Below are 20,333 nucleotides of genomic sequence, written 5' to 3'. Positions count from 1 at the left end.
ACCACACCTGGCTAATTGTTGTCTATAGTCTTTCAAAATGTCTTTTGATAACATTTTATTATTTTCCCCAGTGGGTTGCATATTTTTGTTTTTTTTTTTTTTTAACAATTAACTATTTTGTGGTATACAGAACAGTCAATGAATTGCACCCATTTTTAATGCACACATACAAAATAAAACCCACTAGAGTTAATAAATTCAGCAAAGTCTCAGGAAACAAGATCAATACACAAAAATAAATTCTCTTTCTACATACTACCAGTGAACAGTCTCAAAATGAAGTTTAAACAACAATTTCATTCAGTAGCATCAAACAGAATAAAATAGGAATAAAGTAAAAAGGTGTACACTTGTACACTGAAAATTACAAAACCGAGAGACACTGAAGATCTAAATAAATGGAGAGTATACAGTTCAATGAGTTTTGACATGTGTATAACCATGTGGCTACCACCACAATCAATAAATAGGACATTCCATCACCCCAGAATGTTCCCTGTGACACTTTACTACAATTCATTCTTCTCCTTCTCTCAGACCTCAGGCATCCACTGGTATTCTTTCAGTAAGTATCGATTAGTTTTGCCTGTTCTAGAATTTCATATAAGCAGAATTATATAGTCTACACTCTTGTGTCTTTTGCTCAGTATGGTGTTTTCAAGCTTCCTGTTTTTATGTATATTAGCAGCACACTTCTCTTTATTGCTGAATTGTGTTCTTTTGTATGGATATACTTGTTTATTCACCTGTTGATGGACATTTGAGTATTATAAATAAAGCTTCAGCGAACATTTATGTTCAAGTCTTTGAGGCAATGTAATTTGAAATAAAAGCAATGATAGTGTATTTTTGTCCTGGGTTTTAAAGAGACTGCTATTAATATTTTCCCCACTGAATACAATGTGTCCTGCAATTTTCTGGTAGAAACTCTGTCAAGTTAATGAAATTCTCTTCAAACTGTAGCTTGATAAGAGTTGTTGGACTTTTTGTTTCTTTGTTTTATAATCAGGAAGAGATGTTGACTTTTTTGGAATTCTTTTTGACATGACCAGAGTTTTTCTTTTTATTCTGCCAAAGCAACAGATTATATCTATGCATTTAAAAATACTAAACCACCCTTACATTCCTGATATAAACTAAATTTTTAAATATAAACGTGAAGTTTTCAAATACCATTAATATTATGCCAAAATATTAATGCCTTTTGAGACAGGGTCTCACTCTGTCACCTAAGCTGGAGTGCAGTGGCATTATCTCAGCTCACCACAACCTCTGCCTCCCAGGCTGAAGCGATTCTCCTGCCTCAGCCTCCTGGGTAGCTGGGATTACAGGCACCTACCACCCTGGCTAATTTTTGTATTTTTAGTTGAGATGGGGTTTCACCATTTTGGCCAGCCTGGTCTCAAACTCCTGACCTCAAATGATCCACCCGCCTTGGCCTCTCAAAGTGCTGGGATTACAGGGTGTGAGCTGCCGTGCCTGACCTTTATTCCTTATATTGATTATTTGTGCCTTCTGTTTTTCTTCATCAATTAATCTGCAGTTTCGTAGTTACATTATTCTCTAGAAAGAACCAACTTTGCTTTCTTTAATTCTATTTTATACTAATTTTCTATTTCATCAATTTATTTTCTAGATTATATCAGTCATTTTACATTGTTTGGGCTTATTTTGCCCAAAGATTGATTGTTAGCATTTCTTCTTTCTCAGCACATCTAAACCTATACATTTTTCTTAATGTACTATTTTACTTGTAGCCCCAAAGTTTTTTAAATTAAATATTCTTATAAAAGTAATATATGCAGATAGTTTAAAAAGTCAAGAGGTTATATAAGAATTATCATGGAAAAACAGCAGTCCTTCATATCATGATGATTTTTGTAGATGCTAAAAAAAGCTTTCTGCTAAATTCAACACTCATTTCTTTTTTTTAATGGCTTTATTTATTTTATTCTATTCTTGAGGATTGTTTGTGTGTTTCTAGAAATTTGTCCATTACGTCTAAATTAATACATTGACATGCGATTGTTCATATAGATTTATTATTCCTTCTTTAAATATTCTTTACTTTTTTTTTCTTTTTTTAAATTATACTTTAAGTTCTAGGGTACATGTGCACAACGTGCAGGTTTGTTACATACGTATACATGTGCCATGTTGGTGTGCTGCACCTGTTAACTCGTCATTTACATTAGGTATATCTCCTAATGCTATCCCTCCCCACTCCCCCACCCCACGACAGGCCCCAGTGTGTGATGTTCCCCACCCTGTGTCCAAGTGTTCTTATGGTTCAATTCCCACCTATGAGTGAGAACATGCAGTCAACACTCATTTCTTATTTTAAAAAAACACTAAAGAAAATAGGAATCGATGGATACTTTAAAAGTTTTTTATTGTGATAAAATACACATAATATTTACCATCTTAACCATTTGTAAATGTACAGCTAAGTAATGTTAAGTTCATTCATATAGTTTTGAAACCATTACCACCACATATATCACCAGAGCTCATGTTTTTAATCTCAAAACTAAAACCCTGTATCCATTAAACAAAAACTCCCCATTTCCTCTTGTCTTCAAGGCCTTGACAGCTACCATCCTGTTTTCTGTCTCTTGTGATTTTGACTACTTTAGACATCTCATATAAGTGAAATCATACAGTATGTCCTTTTTTTATCTCATATAAGTGAAATCATACAGTTTGTCCTTTTTGACAGACATTTCTGTCACCACCATCCTATTTTCTGTCCCTTGTGATTTTGACAAATGTAGGTATCTCATGTAAGTGAAATCATATAGTATTTGTCCTTCTCGACAGGCTTATTTCATTTAGCATAATGTCCTCAAGATTCATCCATATTGTACCATGTCAGAATTCCTTCTTTTTTTAGGGCACAGCCTCCTTTTGCCCTGGAAACACCCAGACAGCAGGGCAGGCAACTCCACCCACCCCCCACCTCTTGTAGCCATACAGGCCAGGCCACACCTGCTAGAGCTTCCAACCCAGTGGTTCCACTTCTACCTGAACTCTGCAGGCAGGTGCAACCCCGTGTTTACTCAGGAAGTAAACAGACAACAGATTAGGGCTGACCTAGCAAGGATACAACCTATCTGTCAACTGAGGTTCCTGTCTGAGGGAGAGCCCCATGGACAAGAACACTCAACAAAAGAAACATGGGCACAGAGACAGTAATCAGAGAGGGCTCCTCCAAGACCCAGGAGCAGGCCAGAATCTAAGCCAGTCAACTGATCCCACCTTATACTGTAATCAAACCCCCAAGGTTATCAAGAAGAAAAAATCAAAAAATCTACCCAAAGGACAGCAACTTCAAAGATTGAAGAATATCAGCCGATATAAATGAGAAAGAACCAGCATAAGAACTCTGGCAACTCAAAAAGCCAGGGTGCCTTCTTACCTCCAAATGACTGTACCAGTTCCCTAGCAATGGTTATTAACCAGGTTGAAATGGCTGAAATGTTACAAATAGAATTCAGAATATGGATAGGAACAAAGATCAATGACATACAGGAGATAGTCAACCCAATCCAAGAAATCTAAGGATTACAATAAAACAATACAGGAGGTGTTAGACCAAATGACCATTATAACAAAGAACCAGACTGACCTGATAAAGCTGAAGAACACACTAGAAGAATTTCACAGTGCAGTCTCAAGTCTTATCAGCAGAATCAACCAAGCTGAAGAAGGAATCTCAGAGCTGGAAGACTGGCTCTCCAAAATACCTCAGTTAGACAAAAATAAAGTAAAAACAATAAAGAAGACTGTATTAGTTCGTTCATGCATTGCTATAAAGAAATACCTTAGACTGGGTAATTTATAAAGAAAAGGGGTTTAATTAGCTCATCGTAGGCTGTACAGGAAGCATGGAGGCATCTGCTTCTTTTTTTTTTTTTTATTATACGTTAAGTTTTAGGGTACATGTGCACATTGTGCAGGTTAGTTACATATGTATACATGTGCCATTCTGGTGCGCTGCACCCACTAACTCGTCATCTAGCATTAGGTATATCTCCCATTGCTATCCCTCCCCCCTCCCCCCACCCCACAACAGTCCCCAGAGTGTGATATTCCCCTTCCTGTGTCCATGTGATCTCATTGTTCAATTCCCACCTATGAGTGAGAATATGCGGTGTTTGGTTTTTTGTTCTTGTGATAGTTTACTGAGAATGATGGTTTCCAATTTCATCCATGTCCCTACAAAGGACATGAACTCATCATTTTTTATGGCTGCATAGTATTCCATGGTGTATATGTGCCACATTTTCTTAATCCAGTCTATCATTGTTGGACATTTGGGTTGGTTCCAAGTCTTTGCTATTGTGAATAATGCCACAATAAACATACGTGTGCATGTGTCTTTATAGCAGCATGATTTATAGTCCTTTGGGTATATACCCAGTAATGGGATGGCTGGGTCAAATGGTATTTCTAGTTCTAGATCCCTGAGGAATCGCCACACTGACTTCCACAATGGTTGAACTAGTTTACAGTCCCACCAACAGTGTAAAAGTGTTCCTATTTCTCCACATCCTCTCCAGCACCTGTTGTTTCCTGACTTTTTAATGATTGCCATTCTAACTGGTGTGAGATGATATCTCATAGTGGTTTTGATTTGCATTTCTCTGATGGCCAGTGATGATGAGCATTTTTTCATGTGTTTTTTGGCTGCATAAATGTCTTCTTTTGAGAAGTGTCTGTTCATGTCCTTCGCCCACTTTTTGATGGGGTTGTTTGTTTTTTTCTTGTAAATTTGTTTGAGTTCATTGTAGATTCTGGATATTAGCCCTTTGTCAGATGAGTAGGTTGCGAAAATTTTGTCCCATTCTGTAGGTTGCCTGTTCACTCTGATGGTAATTTCTTTTGCTGTGCAGAAGCTCTTTAGTTTAATTAGATCCCATTTGTCAATTTTGTCTTTTGTTGCCATTGCTTTTGGTGTTTTGGACATGAAGTCCTTGCCTATGCCTATGTCCTGAATGGTAATGCCTAGGTTTTCTTCTAGGGTTTTTATGGTTTTAGGTCTAACATTTAAATCTTTAATCCATCTTGAATTGATTTTTGTATAAGGTGTAAGGAAGGGATCCAGTTTCAGCTTTCTACATATGGCTAGCCAGTTTTCCCAGCACCATTTATTAAATAGGGAATCCTTTCCCCATTGCTTGTTTTTCTCAGGTTTGTCAAAGATCAGATAGTTGTAGGTATGCGGCGTTATTTCTGAGGGCTCTGTTCTGTTCCATTGATCTATATCTCTGTTTTGGTACCAGTACCATGCTGTTTTGGTTACTGTAGCCTTGTAGTATAGTTTGAAGTCAGGTAGTGTGATGCCTCCAGCTTTGTTCTTTTGGCTTAGGATTGACTTGGCGATGCGGGCTCTTTTTTGGTTCCATATGAACTTTAAAGTAGTTTTTTCCAATTCTGTGAAGAAAGTCATTGGTAGCTTGATGGGGATGGCATTGAATCTGTAAATGACCTTGGGCAGTATGGCCATTTTCACGATATTGATTCTTCCTACCCATGAGCATGGAATGTTCTTCCATTTGTTTGTATCCTCTTTTATTTCCTTGAGCAGTGGTTTGTAGTTCTCCTTGAAGAGGTCCTTCACATCCCTTGTAAGTTGGATTCCTAGGTATTTTATTCTCTTTGAAGCAATTGTGAATGGGAGTTCACTCATGATTTGGCTCTCTGTTTGTCTGTTGTTGGTGTATAAGAATGCTTGTGATTTTTGTACATTGATTTTGTATCCTGAGACTTTGCTGAAGTTGCTTATCAGCTTAAGGAGATTTTGGGCTGAGACAATGGGGTTTTCTAGATAAACAATCATGTCGTCTGCAAACAGGGACAATTTGACTTCCTCTTTTCCTAATTGAATACCCTTTATTTCCTTCTCCTGCCTGATTGCCCTGGCCAGAACTTCCAACACTATGTTGAATAGGAGCGGTGAGAGAGGGCATCCCTGTCTTGTGCCAGTTTTCAAAGGGAATGCTTCCAGTTTTTGCCCATTCAGTATGATATTGGCTGTGGGTTTGTCATAGCTCTTATTATTTTGAAATACGTCCCATCAATACCTAATTTATTGAGAGTTTTTAGCATGAAGGGTTGTTGAATTTTGTCAAAGGCTTTTTCTGCATCTGTTGAGATAATCATGTGGTTTTTGTCTTTGGCTCTGTTTATATGCTGGATTACATTTATTGATTTGCGTATATTGAACCAGCCTTGCATCCCAGGGATGAAGCCCACTTGATCATGGTGGATAAGCTTTTTGATGTGCTGCTGGATTCGGTTTGCCAGTATTTTATTGAGGATTTTTGCATCAATGTTCATCAAGGATATTGGTCTAAAATTCTCTTTTTTGGTTGTGTCTCTGCCCGGCTTTGGTATCAGAATGATGCTGGCCTCATAAAATGAGTTAGGGAGGATTCCCTCTTTTTCTATTGATTGGAATAGTTTCAGAAGGAATGGTACCAGTTCCTCCTTGTACCTCTGGTAGAATTCGGCTGTGAATCCATCTGGTCCTGGACTCTTTTTGGTTGGTAAACTATTGATTATTGCCACAATTTCAGATCCTGTTATTGGTCTATTCAGAGATTCAACTTCTTCCTGGTTTAGTCTTGGGAGAGTGTATGTGTCGAGGAATGTATCCATTTCTTCTAGATTTTCTAGTTTATTTGCGTCGAGGTGTTTGTAGTATTCTCTGATGGTAGTTTGTATTTCTGTGGGATCGGTGGTGATATCCCCTTTATCATTTTTTATTGTGTCTATTTGATTCTTCTCTCTTTTTTTCTTTATTAGTCTTGCTAGCGGTCTATCAATTTTGTTGATCCTTTCAAAAAACCAGCTCCTGGATTCATTGATTTTTTGAAGGGTTTTTTGTGTCTCTATTTCCTTCAGTTCTGCTCTGATTTTAGTTATTTCTTGCCTTCTGCTAGCTTTTGAATGTGTTTGCTCTTGCTTTTCTAGTTCTTTTAATTGTGATGTTAGGGTGTCAATTTTGGATCTTTCCTGCTTTCTCTTGTGGGCATTTAGTGCTATAAATTTCCCTCTACACACTGCTTTGAATGCATCCCAGAGATTCTGGTATGTTGTGTCTTTGTTCTCGTTGGTTTCAAAGAACATCTTTATTTCTGCCTTCATTTCGTTATGTACCCAGTAGTCATTCAGGAGCAGGTTGTTCAGTTTCCATATAGTTGAGCGGCTTTGATTGAGATTTTTGATCCTGAGTCCTAGTTTGATTGCACTGTGGTCTGAGAGATAGTTTGTTATAATTTCTGTTCTTTTACATTTGCTGAGGAGAGCTTTACTTCCAACTATGTGGTCAATTTTGGAATAGGTGTGGTGTGGTGCTGAAAAAAATGTATATTCTGTTGATTTGGGGTGGAGAGTTCTGTAGATGTCTATTAGGTCCGCTTGGTGCAGAGCTGAGTTCAATTCCTGGGTATCCTTGTTGACTTTCTGTCTCGTTGATCTGTCTAATGTTGACAGTGGGGTGTTAAAGTCTCCCATTATTAATGTGTGGGAGTCTAAGTCTCTTTGTAGGTCACTCAGGACTTGCTTTATGAATCTGGGTCCTCCTGTATTGGGTGCATATATATTTAGGATATATATATCCTCTTGTTGAATTGATCCCTTTACCATTATGTAATGGCCTTCTTTGTCTCTTTTGATCTTTGTTGGTTTAAAGTCTGTTTTATCAGAGACTAGGATTGCAACCCCTGCCTTTTTTTGTTTTCCATTTGCTTGGTAGATCTTCCTCCATCCTTTTATTTTGAGCCTATGTGTGTCTCTGCACGTGAGATGGGTTTCCTGAATACAGCACACTGATGGGTCTTGACTCTTTATCCAACTTGCCAGTCTGTGTCTTTTAATTGGAGAATTTAGTCCATTTACATTTAAAGTTAATATTGTTATGTGTGAATTTGATCCTGTCATTATGATGTTAGCTGGTGATTTTGCTCATTAGTTGATGCAGTTTCTTCCTAGTCTCGATGGTCTTTACATTTTGGCATGATTTTGCAGCGGCTGGTACCGGTTGTTCCTTTCCATGTTTAGCACTTCCTTCAGGAGCTCTTTTAGGGCAGGCCTGGTGGTGACAAAATCTCTCAGCATTTGCTTGTCTGTAAAGTATTTTATTCCTCCTTCACTTATGAAGCTTAATTTGGCTGGATATGAAATTCTGGGTTGAAAATTCTTTTCTTTAAGAATGTTGAATATTGGCCCCCACTCTCTTCTGGCTTGTAGGGTTTCTGCCGAGAAATCCGCTGTTAGTCAGATGGGCTTCCCTTTGAGGGTAACCCGACCTTTCTCTCTGGCTGCCCTTAACATTTTTTCCTTCATTTCAACTTTGGTGAATCTGACAATTATGTGTCTTGGAGTTGCTCTTCTCGAGGAGTATCTTTGTGGCGTTCTCTGTATTTCCTGAATCTGAATGTTGGCCTGCCTTGCTAGATTGGGGAAGTTCTCCTGGATAATATCCTGCAGAGTGTTTTCCAACTTGGTTCCATTCTCCGCATCACTTTCAGGTACACCAATCAGACGTAGATTTGGTCTTTTCACATAGTCCCATATTTCTTGGAGGCTTTGCTCATTTCTTTTTATTCTTTTTTTTCTCTAGACTTCCCTTCTCGCTTCATTTCATTCATTTCATCTTCCATTGCTGATACCCTTTCTTCCAGTTGATCGCATCGGCTCCTGAGGCTTCTGCATTCTTTATGTAGTTCTCGAGCCTTGGTTTTCAGCTCCGTCAGCTCCTTTAAGCACTTCTCTGTATTGGTTATTCTAGTTATACATTCTTCTAAATTTTTTTCAAAGTTTTCAACTTCTTTGCCTTTGGTTTGAATGTCCTCCTGTAGCTCAGAGTAATTTGATCGTCTGAAGCCTTCTTCTCTCAGCTCGTCAAAATCATTCTCCATCCAGCTTTGTTCTGTTGCTGGTGAGGAACTGCATTCCTTTGGAGGAGGAGAGGTGCTCTGCGTTTTAGAGTTTCCAGTTTTTCTGTTCTGTTTTTTCCCCATCTTTGTGGTTTTATCTACTTTTGGTCTTTGATGATGGTGATGTACAGATGGGTTTTTGGTGTGGATGTCCTTTCTGTTTGTTAGTTTTCCTTCTAACAGACAGGACCCGTTGGAATACCCTGCGGTGTGAGGTGTCAGTGTGCCCCTGCTGGGGGGTGCCTCCCAGTTAGGCTGCTCGGGGGTCAGGGGTCAGGGACCCACTTGAGGAGGCAGTCTGCCCGTTCTCAGATCTCCAGCTGCGTGCTGGGAGAACCACTGCTCTCTTCAAAGCTGTCAGACAGGGACATTTAAGTCTGCAGAGGTTACTGCTGTTTTTTTGTTTGTCTGTGCCCTGCCCCCAGAGGTGGAGCCTACAGAGGCAGGCAGGCCTCCTTGAGCTGTGGTGGGCTCCACCCAGTTCGAGCTTCCCGGCTGCTTTGTTTACCTAAGCAAGCCTGGGCAATGGCGGGCGCCCCTCCCCCAGCCTCGCTGCCGCCTTGCAGTTTGATCTCAGACTGCTGCGCTAGCAATCAGCGAGATTCCGTGGGCGTAGGACCCTCCGAGCCAGGTGTGGGATATAGTCTCGTGGTGCGCCGTTTTTTAAGCCAGTCTGAAAAGCGCAATATTCGGGTGGGAGTGACCTGATTTTCCAGGTGCGTCCGTCACCCCTTTCTTTGACTCGGAAAGGGAACTCCCTGACCCCTTGCGCTTCCCAGGTGAGGCAATGCCTCGCCCTGCTTCGGCTCGCGCACGGTGCGCGCACCCACTGGCCTGCGCCCACTGTCTGGCACTCCCTAGTGAGATGAACCCGGTACCTCAGATGGAAATGCAGAAATCACCCGTCTTCTGCGTCGCTCACGCTGGGAGCTGTAGACCGGAGCTGTTCCTATTCGGCCATCTTGGCTCCTCCCTCGGAGGCATCTGCTTCTGAGGAGGCCTCAGGAAACTTACAGACATGGCAGAAGGTGAATGAGGAGCCAGCATGTCACATGGCCAGCAAGAGAGAGAGAGTGGGGAGGAGCTACACACTTTTAAACAACCATATCTTGTGAGCATTCACTCACTATCACTAGGACAGTACCAAGGAGGATGGTGCTAAACCATTCATGAGAAATCTGCCCCCATGATCCAGTCACCTCCCCACCTTCAACATTGGGGATTACAATTCAACATAGATTTGAGCAGGGACACAGATTCAAACCATATCAAAGACTGAACAAAACCTCTGAGAAATATGAAATTATGTAAAGAGACCAAATCTATGACTCATTTCCATCCCTGAAAGAGAGGAAGAGAAACCAAGCAACTTGGAAAACATATTTCAGGATATTGTCCATGAAAATTTCCCCAACCTTGCTAGAGAGGCCAACATTCACGTTCAGGAAATACAGAGAACCTCTGCAAAATTCTACACAAGAAGATCATCCTCATGACAGATAGTCATCAGATTCTCCAAGGTCAAAATGAAAGAAAAAACGGTTAAGGGCAGCTGGAGAGAAGGGGCAGGTCACCTACAAAGGGATCTTTTTTGTTTGTTTTTGAGATGGAGTTTCGCTCTTTTTGCTCAGGCTGAAGTGCAATGGCACGATCTCAGCTCACCACAATCTCTGCCTCCCAGGTTCAAGTGATTCTCCTGCCTCAGCATTCTGAGTAGCTGGGATTACAGGCACACACCACCATGCCTGGCTAATTTTGTATTTTTAATGGAGATGGGGTTTCTCCATGTTGGTCAGGCTGGTCTTGAACTCCCGAGCTCAGGTGATCCACCTGCCTTGGCCTCCTGAAGTGCTGGGATCACAGGTGTGAGCCACCGCGCCCAGCCCTACAAAGGGGTCTTTAGGCTAACAGCAGACCTATCAGCAGCAACCCTACAAGCCAGAAGAGATTAGAGGCCTATATTCAGCATTCTTAAAGAATTTTCAACCAAGAATTTTATATCCAGCCAAACTAAGTTTCATAAGCAAAGGAAAATTACATCCTTTTCAGACAAGCAAAGGCTAAGGGAATTTGTTACCACCAGACCTGCCTTACAAGAGGTCCTGAAGGGAGTGCGAAATATGGGAAGTAAAGACCATTACTGGCCACTGCAAAAACACACTTAAAAGTACATAGGCCAGTGACACTATAATGCAGCCACACAAACATGTCTGCATAATAACCAGCTAACAATGTTATGACAGGATCAAATCTGCATGTATCAATACTAACCTTGAATGTAAATAGGCTACACACTCCAGTTAAAAGGCACAGACTGGAAAACTGATACAGAAACAAAACCCAATGGTATGCTGTCTTCAGGAGGATCATCTCACATGCAATGACGCCCTTAGGCTCAAAGTAAAGGAACGGAGAAAAATCTACTAAGCAAATGGAAAACATAAAAAGACAGGAGTTGGCTATTCTAATTTCAGGCAAAACAGACTTTAAACCAACAAAGATTTTTAAAGACCTATGAAGTGACTTAAATAACCACACAATAATAGTGGGAGACATTAAACACTCCACTCACAGTATTAGATCGTTGAGGTAGAAAAGTAACAAAGATGTTTGGGACCTGAACTCTATATTTGACCAAATGGACCTAGTAGACATCTGCAGAACTCTCCACCCAAAAACAGAATGTACATTCTGCTCATCTGCACATAACACATACTCTAAAATTGACCATACACCCGGGCATAAAATAATCCTCAGCAAATTAAAAAAAAAATCACCCCACTCACACTCTCAGACCACTGTGCAAGAAAAGTAGAAATCAATGCTAAGAAAATCGCTCAAAACTATACAATTACATGGAAGTTAACCTGGTCCTGAATGACTTCTGGGTAAATAATGTTGTAAATAGTGTTGTGAAGACTTTCCCTTATGTTTTCCTCTATGAGCTTTATAGGTTTAGCATTTACATTTATGTCTTTGATCCGTTTTGTGCTAATTTGTGTATGTTGTCTAAGACAGTGGTCCAACTTCATTGTTTTGCATGAGGAGATCCAGTTTTCCTAGCACCATTTGTTGAAAGACCGTCCTTCCTTCATTGAATGGTCTTGGTACTTTTGTCAACAATTATTTACCATAGACGTGAGGGTTTATTTCTACCCTCTCCACTGTGTTCCATTGCTCTATATGTCTATCTTTTATGCTGTTAGCACACTGTTTTGATTACTATCACTTTGTATTGAACTCAGGAAGTGTGAGTCTCCCAAATTTGTTCTTTTTCAAGATTTTGGCTATTTGTTCCTTCAGATCCCATATGAATTTTAAGACAGATTTTTCTATTTCTGGAAAAAACCATCAATTTGAATTTGATAGAGATTGCATTGAATACATAGATTGCTTTTGGTAGTAATAACATCTGAACAATATTGTCTTCCAGTCCGTTAACATGGGATGTCTTTCCATTTACTTATGTGCCTTTGATTTCTTTCAGCAGTGTTTTATAGTTTCTGTTACACAAGTCTCACCTTCTTGATTAAATTAATTCCTAAGTACATTTGACCCTTGAATAACAGAGGAGTTAGGGTTACTGACCCCTGCAGTAAAATCTGCATATATAGATGCAGTCAAAAATCTGCATATAACTTTTCACTCCTCAAAATCATAATAATAGCCTACTGTTGATGGGAAGCCTTACCAAGAACATAAACAGTCGATTAACACGTAAGTAGACTCTCTCTCTATATATGTTTCCAAATTGTAGTGAATCTCCAAAAAATTTTCCAGTGTATTTATTGAAATCTATATATAAGTGGATTCATACAGTTCAAACTTGTGTTGTTCAAGAGTCAACCGTATTCTATTCTTTTTGGGTACTGTAAATGGAATTGTTTTAATTTCCTTTTTAGACTGTTCATTGTTAGTGTGTAGAAATACACCTGATTATTGTGTGTTGAGGTTTTCTACATAGAAGATCATTGGGGGGATACTTTTTTAACATGATAAAATATGCTATACCTTAATAGGAACGCACCATACTCAATAAGGCAAACAGTAGAGGCATTTCCACTAGAAGAGTCTATGTTCCATTGAGACTGCCTGGTTTCTAAACCTTGAGTAGAGTTCCCTTCTGAAAACATCTGCCTTTGGGGTGAGGTTCATTTAAGAATGTCCTTGATGAAGCAGTAACAATTATTAATGTTATTAAACCTCATATACAGTCTTTTCAATATTATGCCTAGAGAATGGGAAGATAGATGAAGTACTTCTGCAACTGTATTCCTAAGATAAGTACATGTGCTGTGTTATCTGAGTTGCAAGCTGAATGAGTTGTTTTTCATGACTGCTATTTTTACTTGAAAGAACAACTGAGAGCTGGGTGTGCTGGTATGAGCCTGTAATGCCAGCTGCTGTGGAGGTGGAGGCAGGAGTTTGAATTCAGGTCCAGCCTGGGTAACACAATAAGACCCTATCTCTACAAAAACAAAAACAAAAACAAAAACAAAAACAAAAAACACAAGAAACCAGACACACATACAAACACAAACCCAAACAAAGAAACAAAACCAAGGGGCAACATTTTTTTTCAGATATAGATGTTTGACAGGAACTTTTTCAGAAATGAACAGAGTGACCCTGTCACTTTGAGGAGGACAACTGAAAATATTTGTTGTCAATGATAAAATTCAAGCTTTTAAGCAAAAATTATAATTTTAGAACATCTGATCCATCCCTGTGAGCTTGAAAGCTTTCCTGTACCTAAAGACTGTTTTGGCAAGATTCATTGGTGATATTAAAGAATGTAACTTTTTAAAAACACTCTACTATATAATGAAACATGTGGAAGATCTGCATAGATTAGTAAACTGATATTTTCTAAATAAACAATGCACAATATTACAGAATTATACATGCATAAAGCACCCATCCAACCTACAAAGACCAATGGATTTTAATGTAACAGTATAAAAAGTTCATTGATGTGGTTTCAGATTTTATACTGCAACTTGAAAATGTTTCCATTTGCTTTTAATATTCATTTGCCCATCACTTTATTTTTAGCTTTTCTTTTTTTTTGAGATGGAGTCACCCAGGCTTGAATGAAGTGGCACGATCTTTGCTCACTGCAACCTCTGCCTTCTGGGTTCAAGTGATTCTCATGTCTCAGCCTCCTGAATAGCTGGGATTACAGGCATGTGCCACCATGTCTGGCTAATTTTTTTCTATTTTTAGTAGAAGTGGGGTTTCACCATGTTGGCCAGGCTGGTCTCGAACTCCTGAGCTCAAGTGATCCACCCACCTTGGTCTCCCAAAGTGCTGGGATTACAGATGTGAGCCACCGCGCCTGGTCTATTTTTAGCTTTTCTGAATAATTTTTAGGTTTGTTTCTTGTATGGAACATATGTAGTTGGGTTTTGCTCTGTGGGCTCAACCAAAAATCTTTTTCTTTTGATAAGTGGATTAAGACCATTCACATTTGTTGAAATTACCAAATGTTTGGTTTAGTTTCTGTCATTTTATTGTTACTGTGTTTCTTTCTCTATAATGTGTTTTCTTTGTTTTCTATTAAATTTTTCTTTCTTCATCTCATTTTTTGTTCTCTTTCTGCTTTTGTCCGATAATGTTCATCATGTTTCCATTCAAATTTATTCTTTCTTGTAATATAGTCTTCATTTGTAATATAATTTTTTTCTTGTTTGCCATGTCTGAGGTTAGTCAACTCTTGTCTCATTATTTGTATTTTTTTTTTTTTTGCTTCAGTTCTAATCTTAGTTTTTGAATTTCAATTCAGAATGTTCTTTAATTTTCCCAAAGAGGGGTGTTTAATTCTGTTTGGATTTTTGCTTGTTTTCTTCAGCTATATGTTTTTTGTTGTTGTTGTTTTGGGAGATGAGAGCTGGGAGTAAGGGCGGCTCTGCTGGTAATTTTCATGAGCTGATGTGTTTTTGTTCTCTGTTTTCTTCTGTAGGTAGCAATGTACAGATAAAGAGTACTTTAACGCCCATGCCTGTTCAAGACTGTTCAAGACTGGTGATTTGGAGTAGTTTACAAGATTCCTCATTCAGAGTGCCCTCTTGTGTGACTGGGGTGATGTGCAGCTTCCATAATGGATGGGACAGAGAGCTGGGATCTAATGTGCAAGTGAAGGGCTTGGTCTTCCCCGAGACATTCCAACCATTGGAATAGGAGAGGAGCATATATGGCAGAGGTGATGGCTGGTGGGTAAATGTGATAGTAAATTGTAGACACCTCTTCTGATTGATTGGATTTCCTTAATAAAATAGGAAGCAAGGTTAGGCTGAGTGAGGGTGAGTAAAGAGGTGGAGGAGATTTGAGGAGAGACAACTGCTCGGAAGACATTGGTAGATGGACCATAAAAACAGAGTTAGTTCTCTTTATGACATTAAATAGTTTTACAACATATTTTTAGTGGTTGTTCACAATTTCATTTTAGGGCTTAAAATAAATTATGGTTCTATGATTTTTTTAAACCAGTTTCCTATTGTTAGACATTTGTTTCCAGTTTCTTACTATTATAAATAAAGTGAAACAATATCTCTTACTATACCATTTCTAAATTTAGAGTTCCTAACTTTTCTGTTGTTAAAATATAAGAATATTTATCTTTCTCATTGGTTTATAAACTGTATTCAGATTATACACTTGTGTGAGTTACAAACTTTAGGAGTGTGATGGTATCATTAACACAAGATTCAAATACAAATGTTCCAAGTACAAATAATAATGAGATTCTAAATATGCAGTTTTATATAGTAATATTGATTATTGGTTATTATTAGACAAATACCATGAAATGGAAACTCGTCATTATATTGTTTTATTGTTGGGAAAAGTAATAGTATTACCAACTTGCTGGACATACAGAGTACACCAAAGCTAGTGATACTTCTTAGCAAAGTCCTATTTGAAAATAGGAATCAAAGTTATTTTCATTGTTATCTAATCCTGCTAAAGCAAGAAAGGGAACTGCATATACTCCAAGCAAAGGTTTATCAGACAAGACCAAATAAAGCAGGAAACAAGGGTAAATCCTAGGCCCTTAGAAGCAGGAAACTGAGGAATGGAGAGCAAGTCATCTCTCAGTGCCCTTTTGCTGTCTGCCCAGGTTGGTTGGTTCACTTCTCAGCTGTGGCTCAGGAGGTGGGCAAGGCACTTCTTATTTAAGTCTCGTAACAACCTTATACAGTGGATAATGCAATTCATTGCATAGAAAGGGAAAATAGGAATGCTTAATTTTTTAATTTTTATGAGCCTTGTCAATACTTGTAATTAATCTTATACTACAGTCTAGCAGTTTACTTCCTAATATTACCTCATGTATAGTTTGATACTTATAAAGTATAGATTTTATATATAAAGTTTATATATAAGGAAAAAAATAATTGTTATATTTCTGAGGCAGTACCCATCTCACTTGTAAACTTAAAAGACACCGCAGAGATTTGAGGGACTCAGAAGTCAAATAAAGTGGGTTAAAAACCTCTTATTTTTCAAATAATTGTTTTAAGAAACAAGCATACCTGTGTAAGTGAAATATCTTAATTTGTGTTGAATCAAGTTAGGAGACAGAGATTCTCATGAATGTGTCCTGTGTTCTCAAAGCAGCTGCTAGCCTGTGGGTCTCTCCTACCTGGGTTATGGCAGCACCTCACAGCCAATCACTGGCCTCCATTCTCCCCTTTCCTCTGTACAGTTTGCTCTGGTTCCTCAGAACAGATTTCCGAGTATACTGCTTCAGGCATGCCCCCACTGTGCCGTTCCCTGAACCAAGAGCCATTCGTCCAAAGTACTCTATCACCTAGCTATTGTAGCCATACCAAGCCGGGCTTCCTACTTCCCTCTGCTCCCCTTGGTTTCCTCCTGTGAAGTAAATCTCACTGACCCTTGATGCAGCTCCAAGCATATATAATATATATATAATAAAACCATAGTCTAAAAAATTCAAACCAGGAGAAATAAAGCAAGAAAGTTGTATGGGAAAAATCTGCACAGATTTATTTGGCCAGCATGGTTATCATGGCTCTATTGAATTTATCCTTGACCATCTTTAAAGCCAAAGCAAACGGGATAAAGTGATCAACTACTTACCTCTCAATACCAGAAAGGAGGCAGGAGGCAAAATCTCTCAATAATTTCATAAAAACAATTCTTAGCCGGGCGCGGTGGCTCACACCTGTAATCCCAGCACTTTGGGAGGCCGAGGTGGGCGGATCACGAGGTCAGGAGATCGAGACCATCCTGGCTAACATGGTGAAACCCTGTCTCTACTAAAAATACAAAAAATTAGCCAGGCGAGGTGGCGGGCACCTGTAGTCCCAGCTACTCGGGAGGCTGAGGCAAGAGAATGGTGTGAACCCCAGGGGGCGGAGCCTGCAGTGAGCTGAGATCGCACCACTGCACTCCAGCCTGGGCGACAGCGAGACTCTGTCTCAAAAAAAAAAAAAAATTCTTAAGTGGGTCTTCATTATGGAAATCACAGAATAGAATGGACAGAATTCTCATTTCTAAAATTCTGTGTGACAGGTTTCGTATGGGTCTTTTTATGGTCAGTTACTAAAAGCCACATAATAGTAGAACTCAATTTCTTTTTTTTTTTTTTTTTGACAGAGTCTTGCTCTGTCGCCCAGGCTGGAGTGCAGTGGTGCAGTCTTGGCTCACTGCAAGCTCTGCCTCCCGGGTTCAAGTGATTCTCCTGCCTCAGCCTCCCAAGTAGCTGGGACTACAGGTGCATGCCACCACACCCTGCTAATTTTTTGTATTTTTAGTAGAGATGGGGTTTCACTGTGTTAGCCAAGATGGTCTCGATCTCCTGACCTCATGATCCACCCACCTCGGCCTCCCAAAGTGCTGGGATTACAGGTGTGGGCCACCGCACCCGGCCAGAACTCAATTTTTATCTGTTGGTGAGATAATATAGGTCAAGTATATAGCCTTTTGGTGTTTTAACTTGATCCAATTGTAGAACTTTAGGAATTCAGACCCAGAGATGTTAAATGACTGTCCCCTGTTTTAATAGGTTTCCTGACTTTCAGCATAATTGTCTCAGTTCACTGACTAGTTTCTTATAAGCATAACCACTGGGGGGTTACGTGCAAGGATTTCTTCAGGCCGGGTGCAGTGGCTCACACCTTGAATCTCGGCACTTTGGGAGGCCAAGGCAGGAGGATCACTTGAGTTCAGGAGTTTGAGACCAGCCTTGGCAACATAGCAAGATCTCATCTTTACAAAAATTTTTTAAATTAGCCAGGCATGGAGGTGCATACCTGGAGTCCCAGCTACTTGAGAGTCTGAGGCAAGAGGATCACTGGAGCCCATGAATTCGAGGTTGCAGTGAGTCCTGATTGTGCCACTGCACTCTAGCCTGGGCAACAGAGCCTTGTCTCTTAAAAAGAAAAAAAAAAAAGGATTTCTTCTGAGTTGTGCTTGCTGAAGTCAAAATACTGGGTGATTTGGTAATGCGCCTAAAGAGCATGGGGCTCCTCCTGCCAATTATAAGCAAAGACATCACATTTGGAGTTTGGCAAGATCAGAATATCTCAGGTTGAGCACCTGCTGAATGCTAGGATTGTGTCTATGCATTTTAAATCTATTTTTAATCTTTATTACAGTCTTATAATAGGGATTATGACACCAGAACAGAGACAGCTGTCTTAAGATTTCAAGGGGTGCTAGCTGAAGAAAACAGAGAGGAAAGTTGGGAAGAAGCTGGATCCTTGATAACAGCTGAGCCATGGACTTAACCAGTCTTAGATGAGCGATACCCCACCTTCAGATTTCATGTCATACCACCTGAAATAATATATTTTCATTATTGTTGAAGCCATTTTGATTTGGGTTGTCTACTATGCTACCTGCAGCCAAAGGGAAACTAATAAATGTGAACTAAGAAGCAAACCTACATTCTTCTTCCCAAAGTCCATGTTTCTCCCCCTCGCCATCCTCTTCACCAAAAACTACATTCATTGTATTCAGCTCCTGCAAAGAGCACACATTAAGAAACAGGTTTAAGGAAGTGTTATACACTGAATGTATGCGACCCCCAAAATTCATGTGTTGAAATCCTGACTCCTAGGACTAACTATTAGGAGGTAGGGCCTTTGGGAGATGATTGGGTTTTGAGGGTGGAGCCCCTCATGAATGGGATTAGTGCCCTTATAAAAGAGGCCCTGGGGAGCTGTCTCCCTTTTCCACCATGTGAGGACGCAGCAAGAAAATGGCTGTCTACAAAGCAGGAAGCAGGCCCTCACCACACACTGAATCTACCAGCACCTTGACCTTGACCTCCCCCCGTCTCCAGAACTGTGAGGAGTAAGTGTTGTTTAAGCCACCTAGTCTATGGTATTTTTGTTATAATAGCCCAAATGGACTAAGAAATGAAGAGAAATTAAGATGGGGAGGGCTATTTTCATAATAAGGAGCAGAAAACTAGGAAGAATAGATATATTTAGAAGGGTTAAGAGGAAAGGGGAGAATGTATATGTTTGGATAGGGAGGGACAAGATGCCCTACTCATCTTAAAAGTGCTGTTGATTCCCATGAAATTTGTAACACTCATTTACATTATTTAAAAATAAATAAACTAAATTCGAACTTGTCTTGGAGGCATGAAAGAAAACAAAAAAAGACATGTTTTTAGTTATTGTATGTTACTCTGAGCTACACATTATTTAACATCTCTGAAACTGGAATATATTTTACAATTGATAGACTCACATTTTAATTAGCAGGTTATTGTTTTCTTAGCAGTACATAAGAAATGGTGAATCTTATTGATTCAGTGGCATTTAGATTCTATTAAATATAATTTTTAACTGAAGTTGTACATAGTTAAATAAAAGTTTACTGTGAAATAAAGTTTGTTATGGAGTTTATTATGGATGAATGAATTATAAAAGCATAATGAAGATTTTTTCAATGAAAAAGAATGGTTCTTTGCCCCCTCCTGCTTTCTGTAGGCAGAGTTCTAAGATGGCTCCCAAGATTCCTCTTCCCTAATGTATACCACCTACATAATCCCTCCTCTTGGATGTGGGCATTATTATGAATATGATGGATTTCACTCCCATGATTAATTTTTATTATATGGCAAATATGAAGATTTGACATTTGATGCAATTAAGGTCTCAAATCAGTTGATTTTGACTCTAAAAAAATGTGGGGCAGATTATCATGGGTAGACCTCAATGAATCAGTTGAGCCCTTTAAAGAGACTGGGCCCTTTCTGAAGTCAAAGACAGGAAGCATCAGAGAGATTCTGCTATTAGCCTTGAAGAAGTAAACTGCCATGCATCTAGGACTTGTGGACAGCCACTAGTAGCTGAGGGCAACCCCCAGATGACAAGAGGTGGAGATTTCAGTCTTATAACCACAGCC

At 39.3% G+C, this 20,333-nt stretch overlaps 1 protein-coding gene across 6 annotated transcripts in view; it reads left to right on the top strand.

Annotated features, from left to right (window-relative positions):
- The window catches only part of ZC3H8 (zinc finger CCCH-type containing 8), a 49,855-nt gene extending 29,736 nt beyond the window's left edge, over window positions 1-20,119 (top strand). The window contains exons 9-10 of one of the 6 annotated variants that reach the window (XR_010129917.1): window positions 14,908-15,157; window positions 18,569-20,119. The gene's annotated coding sequence lies outside the window, so the exon portion shown is untranslated. Of the gene's footprint in view, window positions 1-537; window positions 566-12,964; window positions 13,090-13,180; window positions 16,459-18,568 lie in introns of those variants that run through there. The other 5 variants (XR_010129918.1, XR_010129916.1, XM_063695703.1 and 2 more) reach the window with 5 other exon arrangements.
- Window positions 20,120-20,333: the final 214 nt, after the last annotated feature.

Source organism: Gorilla gorilla, chromosome 12 (assembly GCF_029281585.2).
Source record: "Gorilla gorilla gorilla isolate KB3781 chromosome 12, NHGRI_mGorGor1-v2.1_pri, whole genome shotgun sequence".
NCBI classification, from domain to species: domain Eukaryota; kingdom Metazoa; phylum Chordata; class Mammalia; order Primates; family Hominidae; genus Gorilla; species Gorilla gorilla.
Note: the sequence above shows the minus strand (reverse complement) of the source record. Positions and strands in the feature narration are given on the sequence as shown.